Source organism: Anopheles gambiae, assembly GCF_943734735.2.
Source record: "Anopheles gambiae chromosome X unlocalized genomic scaffold, idAnoGambNW_F1_1 X_unloc_24, whole genome shotgun sequence".
Lineage (NCBI taxonomy): Eukaryota > Metazoa > Arthropoda > Insecta > Diptera > Culicidae > Anopheles > Anopheles gambiae.
In genome coordinates, this window is record NW_026902631.1 from 37,501 (window position 1) to 45,000 (window position 7,500).

Here is a 7,500-nt window from a genome sequence, read left to right on the forward strand (position 1 = left end):
TAAAAAACACGGGAAAATTATTTTTCCCCCTCCCCCCTTCCCCCCGTCTCCTCCAGGGGCCAGAATCACAGCAGCTGGGCGACGCAGCATCTCTGGGGTCATCTCGACCCCACGGGGTCATATCGATCCCCAGGATTGTCTTGACCCACAAGGGAGTTTACCTCGAAGATGGAACTCCCAAATCGCAGTTTGAGGCCTCGGCAGCCATCCGTCGATTGCGGCATGGGTGCGGTTCAGAAGAAAACCGCAGTGTCAGCCAAAATTGACACTGGACGTACACCCCTTGCTGCACGTTCGAACGAGGAAAATGAGGTTCGTCTGCACCTGATGTTGCAGGCGGAGAAGGCAGAGAAGGCGGAACTCATGAAGACGGTGACAAGTCTTCAGGCCATTGTAGAGGGACTGCAGAAGCAGCTGGCGGAGGCACAGCAGGCCAGGCTTTCCGCCGAAGCGGAAGCTAAGAAGGAGCGGGATGCTCTGCTGGCAGAGATCCGTGATATGGGGAAGCAACTGCGCCAGGAGCTCTGTTGGCAACGCGGGCAACAGCCGCAAGCACAACCCGGTCCGTCAGGGACAGCGGCGGTAACGCTCCCGGCCCCCCAGGCGCCAACAGGAGAAGGCATTCGGCAAGTGGAGCAGCCCAGCTTCGCTGAGGTCGTCCGCCGCAAATATCGTGGCATGGCTAAGGGGAAACCCCGCCAGCCCCCCCAGCAGCAGCAGCAGCAGGAACACCAGCAGCAGCAACAACAACAGCAGCAGCAGCGGCAACCACAGCGACAGGCGGTCGCCGGCACGCAGCAGCAGCAACAGCGTCGGCAGCAACAACAGCAGCAGCAACAACACCAGCAGCGGCCAACTGCTGTACAGGCGCAGCGCAGTGAGCAGTTGCGCCAGGAGCGCCAGCGTCCAGCACGCCATCGGCAGGACCAGCTCATCTTTGAGCCGGCCGAGGGATGCTCGTACAAGGCGCTGTTTGAGAAGATACGGCTAAATCCGCGACTGGCCGACGAGAACAAGGGAGTCAAGCAGGGCTACCGCACGTCACGCGACTTCCTTCGTCTCTCGCTTAAACAGGATGCAGACGCCGCTGTGCTGCTGCAGCGCATCCAGGAGGAGGTCGGTGATTTGGCCACTGGCCGGATCATCACGGAGATGGCCGAGGTGATGATTACCGGCATCGACATGTTGGCCACAAAAGAGGATGTGGAACGCGGTCTGCAGCGGGCGCTGGAACGCACAGTAGTTGCAGCAACCACGTCCTTGTGGGAGCGTCGTGATGGGACGCAGCGTGCCCGTGTCCGACTTCCACGGAGGGACGCTGACCTTCTGGCGGACAAACGTATCCTTGTTGGATACTCGGCGTGCCTGGTGCGCAGCGCGCCAAAACAGCAGCGAAGCGCGGTTCGCTGTTTCCGCTGCTTGGAGCGTGGACACACCACTGCAGACTGCGCCGGCGTGGATCGTTCCGGCCTATGCCTGCGCTGCGGAGCCACGGATCATCGCGCGGCATCATGCACCTGCGATCCGAAGTGCATCGTTTGTGGCGGCCCACATCGCATCGCCGCCCCCATGTGCCCAGGCCCGCAACCACAATGTTGAACGTCCTGCAGTTCAACGCCAACCATTGCGAGAACGCCCAGGACCTGGCGTTGCATGTGTTGACCACCGAGGGTCTTGACGTTCTGCTCTTGTCCGAGCCCTATTGCGTACCGCGCAATAACGGCAATTGGGTAACGGACGAGAGTAAGACGGTTGCCATCGTCGTCAACGGCAACCGGCTGCCGATACAGCGTATCAGGCACCGTCAGACCCTCGGTGTGGTTGCGGCCGACGTCGGTGGAATCGCTGTGGTGAGCTGCTATGTGTCGCCGCAGACAGGAGTCCCAGAGTTCCGGAGCATTATGGAAAAGATCGACCTGATCGTCCGCGGGTGCAGCCGGGTTCTCCTGGCCGGCGATTTCAACGCCATGCACCTGGACTGGGGAAGCAGCAGGACTTGCCCGAAGGGCTTGGAGCTTCTCCAGTTGGCGGACAACCTCGGGCTGGTGCTACTGAACAAGGCAGACTGTCTGCCAACGTTCAAGGGGAACCGAGCGGACACAACTCGGTTTCCGCCCAGCCGACCGGACGTTACGTTCGCCAGTAGTGTGATCAGCCGTCTCGACCCGCGCGAGGACAGCACCCGAGGCTGGCGCGTTCCCGACGTGGTAACGCTCAGTGATCACCGTTACGTCCGGTACGAGGTTGGCGTGAGTCCACCATCATCGAGGGATCGGGCAGCACGGCGTGGACAGCGCCCGGCCCGCGTAAGCAATGCCGGTACGCGCTGGAAGACCAGTCAGTTTGACTCCCAGCTTTTCGGGAAAGCGCTGGCCATGACTGGGTTCGCCCGTCAAGCTAACAGCGTCGAAAGCTTGGTCGAGTCGCTGACCAGCGTCTGCGACGAGACGATGTCGCGGGTCTTCCCAGCGCAGGACCACACAGGTCGGCCAGCTTACTGGTGGACTCCGGCGATCCAGACGATGATCGAAGAACTCTCCAGAAAGGAGCAAATGGCGATGAGGACCATTCCGCCCAACGAACAGCTCCAAACGGAACTCGCAGCTGCCAGGGAGAGCCTTCGGAAGGCTATTCGTGTGAGCAAGAACGAGGCGTTCGACCGGTTCTTGCTGTCGATCAGGGAGGATGAAACCGGAAACTTTTTCCGGAAGGTCTTCCACTGGTTCCAGGCGGCCCGCTCAGCCCCGGAACGCGATCCAGCAGAACTGCGGCGAATTGTCGACGCCTTGTTCCCGGTTCATCCGCCGGTAGAGTGGCCCGATCTCCGAGTTGGCAACATGGCGCCGCTCCGATCGATCGGCCTGACCGAGCTGGAGAATATAGCAGCCAGTATGCACCCGCGGAAGGCTCCTGGGCTTGATGGAGTACCGAACGCCGCCCTTACGGTTGCTCTCAGGCAGCAACCGGAGCCCTTCCGCCGGGTGTTTCAGGAGTGCCTGGACACGTCCTGCTTTCCGCAGCCGTGGAAAAAGCAGCGACTGGTGCTCCTGCCAAAGCCAGGCAAATCACCGGGCGAGCCGTCGTCCTTCCGCCCGATTTGCCTGCTCGATAATACGGGCAAGGCTTTGGAGCGGCTGCTGTTGAACCGGCTCAACGAATACATCGAGGATCCAGAGAGTCCGCAACTGTCTGAGCAGCAGTTCGGATTCCGGCGAGGGCGATCGACTCTGCAGGCCATCCAGCAGGTCGTGGACGCGGGACGAAGGGCGAAGTCCTTTGGAAGGACAAACAACCGTGACCGGCGCTGCCTCATGGTTGTGGCCCTGGACGTCCGTAACGCGTTCAACACGGCTAGCTGGCAGAGCATCGCCGAGGCGCTCCAGGCGAAGGGAGTCCCCGTGCAGTTGTGCCGCATACTGCAGGACTACTTCGCCGACAGGGAGCTTACGTACGACACGGCGGACGGGCCGGTTACCCGCCGAGTATCGGCAGGTGTTCCACAGGGGTCCATATTGGGCCCCACACTGTGGAACATAATGTACGACGGTGTGCTAGCCGTAGAGCTCCCTGAGGGCGCCTCCATCGTGGGATTCGCCGATGATCTTGCGATCCTGGCAGCGGGGACAACTCCTGAACACGCAGCAGCGATTGCGGAGGAAGCGGTGGCAGCGGTCAACAGCTGGATGGTGCGGCACAAACTCTCCCTGGCGCCGGAGAAGACGGAGCTGCTGATGGTGTCGAGCAAGCGAAGCGGATACAAAAACATCCCTGTGAACATCTGTGGAGTGGAAGTGCGCTCGAAGCGGTCGATCCGCTACTTGGGGGTCATGCTACACGACCACCTGTCGTGGCGCCCACACGTCGAGATGGTCGCGGACAAGGCCCTCCGTGTGGTGCGAGCATTGCGTGTCGTCATGCGCAACCACAGCGGCCCCCAAGTGAGCAAGCGGAAGCTGCTCGCCGCAGTGGCCGCGTCCATTATCCGCTATGGCGCACCCGTCTGGGCGGAAGCCTCGGACCTACAGTGGTGCAGGCGGATATTGGATCGCGTGCAGCGCCCCCTGGCCCAGGGCATCACGAGCGCCTTCCACTCCACGAGCTGCGAGGTAGCGGTGGTTTTAGCCGGAGAACTGCCATACCACCTCCTGGTGAAGGAAGACGCCCGCTGCTACAACCGACTGCAGTTAAGCCCGGACAGCAGTCGAGAGGCGATTCGCCAGGAGGAAAAGGAGTCATCGCTGCAGCTGTGGCAGCAACAGTGGGACGACGAGGCGGCGAATAACACCAGCCGCTACTTACGTTGGGCCCACCGACAAGTGCCAGACGTGCGCCTGTGGACGGGGCGGAAACACGGAGAGGTAGATTTCTACCTCTCGCAGGTTCTCAGTGGACATGCCTTCGTCCACGAGTTCCTGCACGTGTTCGGGTTCGCTCCATCCCCGGACTGTCCCAGGTGCGCAGGGTCGGTCGAGTCGGTGGCCCACGTACTGTTCCAGTGTCCCCGCTTCGCGGATGTTCGCGCGGAGTTGCTGCACGGCGTCGACGAGGACAACCTCGGCAGCCGCCTGTTGGAGAGTGCGGAGTGGTGGGACCGCATCCAGCAAGCGGCTCGGCAGATCCTCTCCGTTCTGCAGGAGGACTGGCGGGAGGAGCAGCAAAACTTGGCAGCCGCCGAGGCTGCTCAGCCAGTTCCTGCATCCAGCCCGCCCGAGGACATGGCGGAGGCAGAGCGGAGACGGCTGATGCGACGCCGAGAGGTGCGCAACCGCAGCGCCCGGCGGATGCGGCAGCGGCGTCGGCAGGAGCGGCTCGGCGTGGACGAGGTCGTCCCGGCTATCTTGGCACGCGCAGCGGCCAATGACGACGCGGCCGACGACGTAGTGGAGCCGACAGGGGAGGTCGAGGAGGAGGAGGTCAGCCCTCCAGAGCCGCCAATCCCCCCGCGCAGCCGGGGATTGCCTCCCTCCCCACGCACGATGGAGATGCGGCGACTGCGGCGTAATTTTATGCAGCTCCAATACCGGGAAAGGCGTCGGGCCGGAGTGCTAGGAGCTGTTCCGCAGGGTCGCCAACGACGTGGGCGACTACCACCATCTGCAGCGGAAGTGGAGCGGCGTCGCATTAACCGGCGGCAGAGAGAGAGGCAGCGACGGCTGGAGCAACGGCAAGCGGAGGTCGAGGCTCAGCCTCCCCCGTGGGACGAGCTGCCGAGCTCCCAGCTTGCCGAACGAAGAAGCAGCCTCACGGATGACGAGCGAGCTGCCGTAACATCGGCGATCGTGTCCGCGCGCTGACGCAGCTCTTTGATGATACGGTGAAACCTGCAAGGATTAGGACAAGGACAACGGTTACCGGAACATATTTAATGTTAAAAAGGCGGCAACGAAAACCTTTCACGAAAGGAAAAATAGTGAAAAAAAAAAAAAAGTTTTTTGAATTCAAATAAATAAAGAGAAAGGCCCAAACGGGCGGAATTCCCGGCGGGGGGAAATCCGTTAGTGGTAACCCCCCGCCGGTAGGAGCGGGGTTCTTTCGGGAAACAATGGTCCTCAATAAAGAACTCTTGAAGAATTTAAAAAAAAAAAAAAAGAAGTGGAGCTTGCGGCTTAATTTGACTCAACACGGGAAAACTTACCAGGTCCGAACTTATTGAGGTAAGACAGATTGATAGCTCTTTCTCAAACTTAAGGGTAGTGGTGCATGGCCGTTCTTAGTTCGTGGAATGATTTGTCTGGTTAATTCCGATAACGAACGCGACTCAGTCAAGCTAACTAGAACGCTGTCAGTAGTGTGCCTCCGGGCGCACCTGACGTTAGGAGTGGCGGGTGTCCTCACGGGTGCCCGTCACTTAGTTTGCCCTGCTTAGCGGGACAACTTGTGTTTAGCAAGATGAGATTGAGCGATAACAGGTCCGTGATGCCCTTAGATGTTCTGGGCTGCACGCGTGCTACAATGTGAGCAGCAGCGTGTTCTCGCCTTATGGCGCCCCCATTCCGAGAGGAACGGGAAATCACCCAAATGCTCATTTAGTAGGGATTGGGGACTGCAATGGTCCCCATGAACCTGGAATTTCTAGTAAGTGCTAGTCATTAGCTAGCGCTGATTACGTCCCTGCCCTTTGTACACACCGCCCGTCGCTACTACCGATGGATTATTTAGTGAGGTCTCTGGAGGCACACCTTCCGCGATTCCTTCGTGAGTTGCAGTTGGCACGGCCGAAGTTGACCGAACTTGATGATTTAGAGGAAGTAAAAGTCGTAACAAGGTTTCCGTAGGTGAACCTGCGGAAGGATCATTAACGTGGTTTTTGAATGAGTAATAACAAGGTTGAAGTGTTATGTTGGAGGTCGAGTGCGCTGCATACCAAACTTTGAACGCGGTAACTTGCACTCGGCGCCGACATGCACACCCAAACCGTAGTTTTGATATGTGTGGGGAGTTCCTTACGGTTCTTCCTCCCAGAGATCGTCACTATCTGGGACGTACATTAATTTGTACCTGCATTAGCGTACGCTTTTGTAGAGAGCATATCAAGACGTCTCGTAAGAGACAACACTTGTACTTGTACAAGTTTGAGTAACCCATTGTTGCAGGTCGAGTGTGTTGCATACCAAACTTTGAACGCGGTTACGCCACTCGGCGCCGAAAGGCACTCTTTAAACCCTAGGCAGGGGATCACTCGGCTCATGGATCGATGAAGACCGCAGCTAAATGCGCGTCATAATGTGAACTGCAGGACACATGAACATTGATAAGTTGAACGCATATGGCGCATCGGACGTTTAATCCCGACCGATGCACACATTCTTGAGTGCCTACTAATTACCAAAGTCTCATTTAGTTAACTACAGTGGCCGTCCGCGAAGGTGCCCGGGTCATCCGACGCACTGGGCGGTCGCTGTGCATAATGACGTGCTTGGTCCCCGTCTGCGGGTCCTCGGGCGTTGAAAGTGGACACTCTCGAGCGTATGTTGGATGCGTTTCGTGTTGGTGGTGTTTGATGCGTAGGGCTTGTGGTGTGTGTCAAGCCGCATGGTTCGAACTAATGCTACGTCGTTCCCGATGGCCACCGGCAGTCTACTCTCCAGGCTAAAGTCGGCTCGTCTAGGGATTCGGAAAGCTAAGTCGCTGTAACTCATGTGGGCCCATACACGGCGTTGCGCTACCACGCTAAGTTAGCCCTACATACACAAGCATCAACCCACGGCACGGGCGTAGCTGTAATACTTACGTCTCGGTTATACCACGTAGGCCTCAAGTGATGTGTGACTACCCCCTAAATTTAAGCATATTAATAAGGGGAGGAAGAGAAACCAACCGGGATTCCCTGAGTAGCTGCGAGCGAAACGGGAAGAGCTCAGCACGTAGGGACGGCATGGAAACGTGCCTGTCCGATTCCGTGTACTGGACCGGTCCGTTATCTATCACGCACTGTGCACTTCAAGTTCAACTTGAAGGTGGCCCATTCTCCCATAGAGGGTGATAGGCCCGTGGAAAGGC

At 58.7% G+C, this 7,500-nt stretch overlaps 1 non-coding gene across 1 annotated transcript; it reads left to right on the forward strand.

Moving 5' to 3' along the window:
• The first annotated feature begins 6,659 nt into the window (after positions 1-6,659).
• On the forward strand, positions 6,660-6,817 carry LOC133394620 (5.8S ribosomal RNA). The gene has a single exon (XR_009766841.1). It is a non-coding gene; the product is annotated as a 5.8S ribosomal RNA (ribosomal RNA).
• Positions 6,818-7,500: the final 683 nt, after the last annotated feature.